The 13,130-nt window shown below is 33.9% G+C and overlaps 1 non-coding gene across 1 annotated transcript; it reads left to right on the top strand.

Annotated features, from left to right (window-relative positions):
- Positions 1-201: 201 nt before the first annotated feature.
- Positions 202-272, top strand: TRNAG-GCC (transfer RNA glycine (anticodon GCC)). The gene has a single exon. It is a non-coding gene; the product is annotated as a tRNA-Gly (tRNA).
- Positions 273-13,130: the final 12,858 nt, after the last annotated feature.

The following is a 13,130-nucleotide window of genomic DNA, read 5'->3' as shown; positions in this document are numbered from 1 at the left end:
TTAAAGCTAATTAATTACTGTGATAGAGATGAATGCTCCATCAGTAATTTTAGTTGATTATGTCACAAAATTCCATCTCCGTAAGACTATTACTGATGTATATGATAATTGAAATGATTATTAACTTACATTTACATTATATGGATGTACACAAAACAGATTAAAGTTACTATTTTAAACATTTGATGTAACAAACAACTAGCACCAGTGGTCTAGTGGTAGAATAGTACCCTGCCACGGTACAGACCCGGGTTCGATTCCCGGCTGGTGCATCAAAAGTGCTGTGATGATAAATGTGCACAGTTGTGAAAACTTGGGTCTTCACTGAGTCTGATTACAGACGATATCATTGCACATCTGAGCCTTTATTTTTTTCCAAGTCTCCTCCCATTACTATGCCAGAAAATGAGACATTGTTATAACTTCTACGTATGTTCATGTTTCAATAATTTCCTATGATAAATATAAGCTACAAAAAAAGATTTAAAAGAAAAGATATTTGAACCTACTACATTATGATTCTATGGAATATGCATAGCTACCTCAGAGTGATATTATTTTTATTAAACAATATCAGTGAGAACTTTAGAGGAATTGGAGTACCAAGTTCTTAATCTGTTACCTTAGAATGCATTTACCCTACAGTGGAAAAACCATTAGAACCTAAATCATTCTTTGAATTCAAGGTCATTTTCCAGTGGTACTCAATGATGAGGGATCACATATACCAAGAAAATAAACATTCACAGGAAACAGAAAAACTAAGAACCCAACTTACAAACTCAGTGGATCATTGAGGAAATCAGAGGAGTTGACTCCATGAAAGCGATAATAGTAGGCTTTGTTAACAAAGACTTTAGGGGTATTATCACTTGTAGCCTGCACCACAAACTATTTACATTCGGTAGCTAAAAAAGTGTATAATTTTTGTATATAACATATATATGAAGAAGGACTGCAGCTAGGGAGACAAGGTCGTGGTGCAGATCCCCGACCCCGAGGAAAGCATCACTACTCACGTGGAGGGGTTCTTAAGTGTTTACTCTGAGTTTCCTCACCACGAGGCAAGATCTCCAGTTCTGAGGGGTTTGATTGCCTCGACCGGTTTCCTAGATTCGGTCCACCACGCCCAGAGGCGTATCCAGTAATTTAATACCATGGGTGCACTATTATCTTTAAGATGGATCTTTGGTTCCTGTTTTGTTCCATTATATAAAAATTTATGATGGCGGCAAGTTGACGAGCAAACTATATTAATACTATATTTGCAAAAAATATTATTCACTTTACAATTGTCCTCGACGAGTTTTTATTGAAAACAGTCAATAATAACATCATTACTTACAGTTTTAAATATCTCACGCTCTATATAGCAAATTAAACAATCATTCAAAAACGTTTTTAAAAGCGCTTAATATTGAGCAGGGGTTTTCCTGCTTTGAATCCACTGAGAGCCGAGAGAGACGAGTCATGAGTACTTTGCTTTTAGGGATTTCAAAGTGTTTGTACTCAAAAGAATGATTAGGGGAAGAAAATAAAAAAGACGTAAACAAAAGGGATTTTTTTTTAAAGTAAAAAAAATGTATTTGTTTGTTAGTTGAAAAGAAAGAAAGGGCATAGCCCATAGGGATATGTTGTTAATTGAAAAGGGCGTAGAAAATTGGGAATTTATTTATTGTAAGTAACTATAAACGGAATTAATCAAAAAGAATTGTACGGGGATCGAACCCCTTAACCTTGGGGACAAAAAGGAGATAAGAGGGCACCAATGCACCAAACCAATCACTTGAGCATGGGAGGCCACAAATATATTTGACCACATAATTTAAAAAATTAATATTTTATATATAACCCAGGGAGGGGAGCATGGGTGCATGTGCTCCCTCCACGTAAATCCGTCTCTGACCACGCCGTTACCTTGTTGATTCTCATTCTCGCCTGCAACTTGTCCCTCTGCCACAGCAATATGATGAAAAGTTAGAGAAGTTTCAATATCCCGCAGTAGATATGTGTAGAAGCAATCCATGAAGCGCACATTTCCTAGTTGACATTCAAAACTAACATGAAATCAACTTCGGTTAAGATGGTAGGTTGACGCAATAATTTTACGAAGAGGAATAAGAAAATTCCAACAACAGAGAAATCCCCGAGGACTAGCTGGTACAGTTCGCAACTCGTGAGATAATGGACACACCCCTCTACCCTTCTTCACTTAATTATCAAGCTTTTTTCTGCACCAGGGTTCGAACCCGTGATCAGTGGCGTAGCCACCTTGTGCCAAGGGTGGTCAAGCGCACACTCTTCACCGAAAAATTATGCTGCAAATATAAGTTAAATACTACTACTTTATATGGTTATATATTATATTTTGAACACCCTTAACATAGTTAAATGAGGCAATCCAGCAGTTCAGTCTGTTCACGGTTCAGAGTGTTCAACGTAACGTGTTGTTCATGGGTTCAAAGTTCTGTCAAAACTAAATTGAGTCCACCATGTATGGTCTATTTAATTCTTTTTTAATCTAAAAATTTTTCTAATAAAATAACTCTTAAAACTTTAAATTTGTGTAGAATAAACAACTAATCTTAAAAGTAACTTTTTTTAACTAAAAGTTATTTCTTAAATAAATTTTATAAGTTAAAAGTAAAGCTCTTTAAAAATTTATTCAACAAAAGCGCTTTACAAACTACAAATCCTCTCAACTCTCTCTTTCGCTTTATATGTTTAAAGTTTGAACACTCTTGAAAGAATTCCTGGGTACGTCACCGTGATATGTGCATAACCCACACGCAAAGAAAGGTAACATGCGTCAAAATTACCATCAGTTATCAATCAGATCAATACTCTAGTTTACAATGTATTTTTCTTTCTTTTTATAGAGTAAAGTTCAAATCAAATACCGGACGGTGCACCAAGACGGTGCGACAAGCGCACAATCCCATGTACACCACCTAAGATGCATTTATTAATTCAATTGACATGAGTTGAACGAAAGCACCTCCAACTGCAACATTCTCATTTCCTAGCCTTCCAGCAGCTGGTACATTATCTGCCCTGGCAGACGGCCTAGGTTGCTAAGTATTAAACCAATCACTGTTTCGAACTCTGACCAAAAAAAATTAGTTAACCTGATAGTTTATTTTATTGGTGCAGTATGTCGTTGTTGATTTTATTGAAGGGTGCTGATTTTGTATGTGATGCTAACTGCTGTCAACTTAGCACGTCTGTGTTTTGAGTAATTAGTAAGCCAATGAAATTAAAAAGGCTAAACCTAGTTTTATTCTATCAAAAAACCAAATCCTGTGATTGAGATGAATGCTCCATCACTAGTGTAAGTATTTAAGTGTGGTGAGCAACTAGATTAGTTTTCTACTTCAACTCAATATATATCAACATTATCCACCAATAACCTTAGTTAGAGGGTGTTTGGCTAAGCTTATAAGCTTGTCAAACTGACTTATAAGTACTTTTTGGCTTATTTACGCGTTTGGTAAAATTAAAAGTGCTTATAAGTTAAGTGCTTATAAGCCAAAAATAAGCCAAAAGCCATAAGTTGGTCTTCCCCAACTTATCAAATTTCAGCTTATAAGCACTTTAGGTTTGACCAAAATATTTACTATTTTATCCCTAAAATAATTCTTTTTAAACAAAATTGTTCGTATACCCAATTCTTCAGCTACTTATTATTAATTTCAGCACTTTTATCCAAACACGTAACTGCTTATTTTTTAAATCAGCTTCAGCACTTAAAAGTGTTTTTCATCACCTAATGCTTATCAGCTACTTAAATCAACTAAGCCAAACGGGCTCTTAATCTTGTCACAAAATTCCATCTCCATAAAGACCATTGGTGATGTGCAAGATAATTAACATTATAATAACTTACATTTCCACTTTACGGATGTACCCAAATAGATTAGAAATGATACTTTTTTAAGAATTTGAAATTTTGAACCAACAAAGAACCAGTGGTCTAGTGGTACAATAGTACCCTGCCACGGTAGTGATAACTTGGGTCTTCACTGAGTCTTATCACAGACGATATAACAGCACATCTGAGCCTTTATATTTTGTTTTTCCACGTCTCTTTCGTTGCGATATTATTCTACGATTATGGGCTCTAAGTAATCTATCCACATTGATTGTTTTTGATAGAGCAGGCAGTCGACTAAATATTGGATGTTTTCCAGGTATTCAGGTCCAGTTGATTCTACAGAATTCGGAGATGCTGCCAGATTTCTAGAATGTGGGTGCACCACTAAGAAGTATTAAGTGGGAATTGATACCAAATATTTTGGCAAACTTGTGGGATCACAACCAAATGCAGAACCACAGAACTTGAAGACCTTATCCAATTGCTCGACTTCTGTTTTACCGTGCATAATAGGCTTTAAAGTAAATATATAGTTAACCAAGTACACAACCAACGCTCCATAAATCAACTCCAACTCCATAAGAATTTGACCCAAGAACAAGGTGACACAAATACACCAGCAACTATTGAATAAGTACAAGTCTGAATACATAATTTAAACTAACTGAGAGAAAGAAAACAGACAGGTTATAAATAAGGACAGGGTCTCGAGCACTACAAAACGAATCCATGAGGTGCAGCTCGCCTTAAGTCTCTAAGCGAACACCTAAACTCAGCAAGAGGCTCTGCTAGTACCACCTGAAGATATGCACAAAAAGATGTGCAGAAGCGTAGTATAAGTACACCATAGTCGATACCTAGTAAGTATCAAGTTTAATATCGAAGAAGTAGTTACGAGGCTATAGGCATCAAGGTACTTATAATGCAGACATAAATAACTGAAACAGTGAACATCCTCTTGAATAATAGGTATCAAAAGATATAAAACAGTCAAAAGATATAAAGCATGCTTTCCAATTCAAAAGATAATCATAATGCTGCTCACGTATGGTAATTAAAGATGGCATGCTTCAATCAACGGAGTCTGAGGCTCCTAACTAGCGTATATAGGTGACATGCAATGTTTAGCATTTAAATGAATGCTTCTAAATGAGTCAGGGTATCTATGCATGCTCGAAACTCTATCTCTTACCATAACCAATACAAGATCCATGTCTCACTGAAACCCGATACATAATTCATGTATCGACTCAATACGCAATCCATGTATCGACCATGCTCAGAGGGTCCAAAGTAACATGTGTAATTACCTGACTCCAGAGTAACAGGAGCTTGATAGCTCACTTATAATCAAATATCCGCTCATGATATCTTGTGCCATAACTGTATTTCAACCGCACGACCTTTAAACTTTCGTGCCGCAATCCCAGTCCAAATCAAGCATTCAAATACAATCAGTGGCGGACCCAGGATTTTGTGCAAGCGGGTTCAGTCGGAGAATTCCATAACTAACATAAGTAGTATAACCCGTATAAGCAGGTTCAAAAATAATTTCTATACAAAATTTATCTTGTTTTAGCCATAATCTATACATATACACAGTATTATTTTTTGACGAAGCGGATTCAGTTGAACCCACTTCTCACCACTTGGGTCCGCCCCTAAATACAATACGTATGCATATGCCCAAGAACTAATAGATAAAAGATGCACAAGGAGTTAATAATAATTATGCGGATATGTGCTTATGAAATTTCTATATAACTACAAATGATTCAAGCAATTTTATTCAAGCAAAGACACGTAGGGGTGTCAATGGATATTCGAAAACTGACTAAATCGACCGAACTGTACCACACCGAACCGACTTTTAGGTTTCTTTTTCAGAAACCGTAGGTTTTTATATAAATCTATAACTGCACCGATAATTAGGATAGGTATTTTATTTTATAAAAATAAACCCAAAAAATATCGAACCATACCGAATAAATTTTACATGTGAAAAATATATTTATTTAGTAAGTATAAAAATAATAATGCATTAAATTTTTCCTTGGGCCTTAGAATTATCAAAATTATTACAAGCCAACAATAATCAAACTCAAAATACTAATTCTTAAAACCTATTATGCTACTTCTACTTAAACTAAGTTATTTCAAGTATCCTTATTAGCAAGAAATAAAGTATTCTAGCGATTATGAGTAGCAAACTACAATGTATTGAATATGTTTTCTTTCATATAATTTAGATTTATCTTTTTGAATGTTTAATCTTCTATAGACTTTATTCTTGAGTCTCAGCTTGCTTAATATCTTTCCACTCATGTGATATATACTTTTTTTTGCCTTTGCTTGGTTTCTTTTACGTTGTTGTAGCATAGTTGATGGATCTATACTCTAGCCATCCTTTTTTTTTAATCCATCACCCTTTAAACAGTTAAAATGTCTAGAGAGTTTTGCTAAGTCCTATAAAAGAACGTATGTTATTGCATTATACTTCTACTGGTGAATTTTACATGATATTTAATAAAATACTGAAAATTAACCGAACCGTACCAATACCGAAGAGAAACCGACATGATTGAGACAGTTTCGAAAAGTCTAATTTTGGTTATACATAATAGAATAACCGAAAATTAGTATGGTACAAATTTTATAAAATAACGGGCCGAATCGAACCATTGACACCCTTAAAGACACGCATGCTAACAGTACGTGAACGCGAAGGAACCCATATGAATGCAAAGCACATAGCCCCAGCTAGCCAAATCCTTCTCCACGATCGCGAGCCTAGCTTCGCGATCGCAAAGCATCACAAAATACCAGCAACTCAACTGCTCCAAAACATATAGAAATGGTCTGTAACCACCTCAAAACACACTCGAGCCCCTCGAGACCCTGTCCAATCATACTGACAAATCCATATAAAATATTCAAACTTATTCAAAAGCTCAAAATACCGCAAATAACATCAAAATCACGAATTGAAAATTAAAATCACTCTTAACTTTCAAACATTCCAATTTCGCCGAATTCGTCCGAATCACACTTAGAAATTCTATATTACAATCAAAGTTCGCACACAAGTTTTAATACACCAAATGAACCTAACCAAAGTCCTGGAATACCGGCCGGACCCCGATAATATCAAAGTTAAATTCCGGTCAAACCTATGAACTCTGCAAACCTTCAAATTGCCAACTTTCGCTAATTAGAGCCAAAACATTCTAGGAACACCCAAATTCAATACGAACATACGCACAAGTCCAAAATCACCGTACGAACCTACTGAAACCATCAAATCTTGATTCCATGCGCGTTTACCCAAAAGTCAAACATTGATCAACTCTTCCAACTTAAAAGTTTCGAATTAAGAATCACTCTTCCAAATCAATCCTGAACCTCTCGAACATCGAAAACAATCATATACGCAAGTCATAATACATCATATGAATCTACTCAAGATCTCAAATCGCCGAACGAGATGCTAAAGCTCAAAACGACCGGTCGGATCATCAAAGCTACCGGAGAAGACAAACAAATCTGGTATGCCCGAACCTTACTGGGTGCTCAAATTTTTTTGAAAAAGGTATAGATGCAATCGGAAAATTGCCAAAAAAGAATTTTTATCGGTACAGCTTGTTAAAGTCACTAAAAAAAAATGCTCACAAGGAGGAAACTCGACCTCTTACTACAGATATGGAACCCTAATGATGCAAGTAAGAAATTTTTACCTCATATATATATATATATATATATATATATATATATATATAAGAACATGCTATTATACAAGGTTCCTATGACCTATTCAAATCAGATAAAAAAAATCTAACCGATAACTCATTTAAAACTGTTACACATGAAACAAGGAAACAATATATGACTTATTCAAGACTGTTAATCTATGGCTTGTTTAGAAAATAATATTTCTAAAAATCCTCCTACAACAATTGTAAATAAAACTGTCTTCTACTTGTTATAGTGGACCAACACCCCCCTCCCCTCCTCCTTCCCAACCCAAGACTGAGTTATAAACAATGAATATCTAGAAATAGTTTTTGATTTTAGGTTGGCAAGAGAGAATATTTTTGGAAAAAAACATCTATTACACGTTGACAATAATGTTGAAAAAACATCTATCTATATTATATTAAAAGTACGAAAGCTCGTAATGAATATCTCTCGTCTTTTTTACTTTAAAAATAAATTTTTACCCTAGACAAAGTAGTCATTTAGTGATTTCTCTAATATTTAGATCTTTAATATTAGCAAAAAATTTGGCTAATAAATAGTATTTCCCTATTTAAATTATATAGAAACTCCTAATATTTAGAAATTTAAATAACACGAGCCACATAAATCGTAGCTTTCGTCAATCAAATTCATTAATTAGCATATCTGCGTTAACAAAGAAGAAAAATTAAGTATAGTACTCTGCACAGGTTAGAAAATAATTAGATAGTCGTTTGAATTTCAGTTGGCTAGGATTATTATTTGTGCAGATAAGATCTTTTGTAAGAACTTCCAGAATAATAAAATATATATGGATATATACAATATTGGCGTGCAGCTAATGATTATTAATCGTAGATTATTAATGATTATTTTTTTTCTATTTTTTGCATTTATTTTAACTAATAATAACTCAGTATGTTTGTTGTTAAATATTAATTTTGAAATTACTCATTTTTAGACTTTCTATGAACTTATCAATTTTTTCTGTACCACCTCTTCCTTCAGATATCCCTAAAAGTACAAAAGATTCAATTTCTTAACTTATTTTATTTGAAAAATTGCGATAATATTTTTGTGTAATTTGTCTATATTTGTTTTGCTTTACATTTTGTAAATTATTATTTCTCATTTTCTATCGCGTGGAAAGCAAGAGGAGAAAAACAAACGCATGTACGAACCAAAGGTGATTCCATGACGGAGAGCGGGCCGATGAGGACGGGTTAAGCAGGACTGACAGGTTTTTAAGTTGGCAAACTTCTAGAGAAGGATTATACATGACACCTTAGGCGAATCTCACATCAGAATTAGAGAGAAAAGTGAAGTGCGCTTTTAGGCTCGATGATGGCATAGTCCAAGAGATAAATCTGTAAGGTCTGTTGGGTCAAAGCGGACAATATGTATCATGGGCTTGGGCCGTGATAATTCTAATCATAACAAAGCAGTCAAAGTAGGCATGTGCAGATGCACGTGGAGCCATATGGGTGTTCTAGCACCCATTGCTTTTGGTGCGGAACCTCTGTTTTATGTAAACAATTAGTATTAAATTAACAAATAATTTTAGTAAGCACCCAGGAACAAAATAAGCAGATGGGTGCTTTGGTTAGAAAGTGCACTTGAGAGATCTCTAGATGGAACAGTCGCAGAATCGAATCCCTGAAAATATTTTTTCCATTTTGATATTAATAATCCCTTCAGTACTTGTATTCCTCTTTTAATTTTATTTGCTTCATTTTAATTTTTCTTCTTTCTCTTTCTGTTTTCTTCCCCAATATCGTGGTCCATCCGGCTCTAAAAATGAATGGTCTTTTTCATATTTTTCTTTTCTTTTTAAGTGCCTTTGCTTTTTTTTTTTTTAATTTCTTTTCCCCAAACCCCATCAAACCTAAGCTGACGAACTCCATCTTTTGCGATTGTAGAAGGAAATTGCTAATATGGTTTAAACTTTTTTGTAATTAATTAAAAATATTCAATTTATGTTCAATCTAAAGCTAATAGTTTTGCACTGAAGGCTAATTCTGAAAATAAACGTAAAATAAGCAAATAATGATATTTGTTTGCTTATTGTGTATTTAAAAAATGAAAATCGCAAGGGATAACCATGAATAAATTAAATCTTTTAACTATAATATTAATTTTAGTATATTTGTTAAATATTTTTACCATCGTGGAATAAGACGTAGTTGTGCACTTATATGTTGTGACCGTAACCAGAGGCGGATCCAGGATTTAAACTCTATGGGTTTAACTGTTAAGGTTTTTAACACTGAACCCATTATATATATTTTTAAAGTTATGGGTTCATATCCACTATTTTTGCAATTTTATTGAATGTTTACGTATAAATTTTTACTCTACGTAAAAAGTTATGGGTTCAATTGAACCTGTCGGTAGAACACTGCATCCGCCTCTGACCGTAACAACTGTAGATACAGAGGCGGAGCATCCATGACTACAAGATCCTGGATCCGCCACTAAAAGTAGGATTAGTTAGCTCCAATAACAAAGGTTGATACCTTATTTATTTTAAATAAATACCCTTTTAAAACATTATATTCCATAGCTACCTTTTGATTTTTTATAGCCAAATATCTATTTATGGTTACCTCTTACCCTTAAGCCATAAAACAAGCTTTGTATTATTTTTCTTTCTCCACTAAAATGTCTCATATCCCCTCAAATTTCTAGTATCCCCTACCACATATCTATTATCCCCCTCTCTCTCATCTTCCACCTCAAAATTAGAGTTTTCCGGCGATCTAGTGCCAAGGTTTGAAGAGTTACTTTCACAACTCCCAGTTAGCCAAAAAGATGAATTGACAGTAATGGTGGAGTTTTTCCAGTTATGTGAAATGAAATTAAATCATAGGCGATAAACACGAATATGTCTGTAGTCATATCCTTGACATGATTTAGTGTGCTGGCACGAACTTGGTGTTTTCCTCGTAATAGCCTAGGAAAGAACTTGGAAGTTTCCCAGATTCTGTGGCATTTCGAGTCAGAATCGCGGCCCTCTCAACGAGATGACATTAGGGTTGTTCTTCAACGAAGACGACGGAGTTTGGGGCTGAGCAACTTCAATTTTCTGTTAATATATTTCAATGTATCTCGTTGTATTTCCATGTATTTCATTGTATTCATTGTCTTTTTTTTATTGTATTTCAATGTATCTCGTTGTATTCTGTGTATTTCATCGTATTCACTGTCTCGTTTTATTCCACGAATGTATTCATATATTTTTTTTAATTAATATAATTTATGTATTCAGATATATTATATAATTTCTCTGAAGATTGCTATGTTTTGGGGTGTTTTTCGGTTGAGAATTTTTTTTATAACTGGAAATACAAAATTTGTGTGTTATAATTGAGTTTGTTGAGTTATATTAGGAATCTATTATGTTAATTGATTCACTTTCCGTTTAAAAACAGTGTAATCCCTTGTTTCATGCCGTGAATACAGTCGAAATACATTCGAATACAATAATCTGTCCAGCTGTAATCCCATGTTTCGTGCCATGAATACAGTCGAATACAAAAATCTGTCTAGCTGTAATCCCCTGTTTCATGCCTAGAAATGCTATTGTATTCATGAATACAATAGCTTAAATACATTGAATACACTCTAAAAATCTGAAAATATAGCTATAGGAAGTAATATAATAAATGATAGTTACAACTAGCTAATAACCACTAAAACATAGTGGTTTTCTGAAAGTTTCTCGTCAAAGTATCATAAGGGAACAACTACAAAGTATTATGTAAGTGTAATAACATTTGAAGATTGTTACATTTTCTTTCATACAATTGTTGCGTTCATATAGATAATATTTTAAGTAAATTTAATTTTGGTTCCTTATAATTGATTGAGAATCTATGTAAAAATTATGAACGTCAAATTTTTTAGCGATTGAACGTTAACATGCAATTATTATCGTGCAATACATATTCATAGAAACTAGTATCACAAAACATAAGAAAAGTTAGTGCTACGAAGTAAAACCTAAGGGGAGGTCTATGAAACTAATCTCATTTTGCGACATAGAATTATTGCTAGTTCTATAGAAGGGTATAAAAAACTTACCAAAATGTATATAGTTCATAAAATATTTTATGCCAAAACATATTTATGGATAAAGTTTTGCTAAACTGATCAAACGTGTAAATTTAAACATAAATATCAAATACTTATCATATAGAAAATATTATCACACTGATCTAATGTGAGAGTTCTAACATAAATGTCAAAGTCTTTTATTCTAAAAAAAAAATTATATAGCATATTCATACTGATATGCAAGTCTATCCAATTACTAGACTGTAGTAATAATTATATTACTTTGGCAGCACGGATGATGGATGCTTGTTGAGAGATAGTGTTGTAGTAGTGAACGATACCTATTCCGCCGAGCGCCGCAATGGCAATGGCCATGGAGGTCTCGGTGACGGTGTCCATAGGAGAAGTGACGCAGGGGATGGAGAGGGGGATGTTACGACTGAGCTTAGTGGAGAGGTTGATGTCGTCGACGGAGAAGTCGATGTAGCCAGGGAAAAAGATGACATAATCGTAAGTGTAGGAGTAGCCTTGGTTGAACAATCTCTCAGCTGGAAATCCGTCGTCGTTCATGACGACGATGGCGGCAAATATCTAGGGTTAAGTTTTGTCTAAAAAAATCCGTATGAAGTATTTAATGCTGGGAAGGATACCTCTCAACTAGAGTTCTGTTAGTCAAACAGAAAAAAATTGAGGGGATACATATATATATATATATTGAGGGGATAGCGAGACTTGGCATGGATATGGATGGCAATGTAGTTACTTTTCTTTATATATAAATTATATTCCTTTTTGGCCAACCATGATGTTCCATTTTATTGAAATGACTTGATTATACTTTGAATCTCAAGCAGTTGATGACAGAGGGTGGTGAAGAAGCCAAGATACTATGTATTTTTATGTAAGATAAAATATAAAATAAAAAAGTATATATTAGTAATATATGAATAAGTATAATTAAGATAAAATTTTAAGTAACTAAGAAAACACTGCATAGTGATTCCTGTATTATTTTTCGTCACATAATATTCACGACATTATTATTCACTATATAGATAATATTGTAGGTTATAATTCTTGCATAACTATTCCATGAACCCAACATCCCTTAAGTGTTTTAGCTGGAGGAGAATGATATAGTATTACAAACAATATATGTTAAAAGGGAAGTTCTTTTAGCTCCAAAATCCACGGGAAGCTTGTGCTTCATCCCTATGTTGTCAAATACTTCAAACTATGAGGACTCAAATCCTGCAACTACGTGCTATTAATTAGTCTTGTACGTACTATTACAGATTCCCCGTGAAACAATACCAAAATTAAATCATTTTCTTCAAAGATAATAAGTTTAAAATTAATTGAGACACACCAAGTTGTAATTCAACCAGGTAACGTAGCAATTGATTTTGCGTTTAAAATAAACGCTTGAAATGTTTGAGAAAGGTGGGGAGTGGGTATTTGGAAG

The sequence above is a fragment of the Nicotiana sylvestris genome, chromosome 11 (genome assembly GCF_000393655.2).
Source record: "Nicotiana sylvestris chromosome 11, ASM39365v2, whole genome shotgun sequence".
In the NCBI taxonomy this organism is placed as follows: Eukaryota; Viridiplantae; Streptophyta; class Magnoliopsida; order Solanales; family Solanaceae; genus Nicotiana; species Nicotiana sylvestris.
This window is presented reverse-complemented; position numbering and strand designations above follow the sequence as displayed.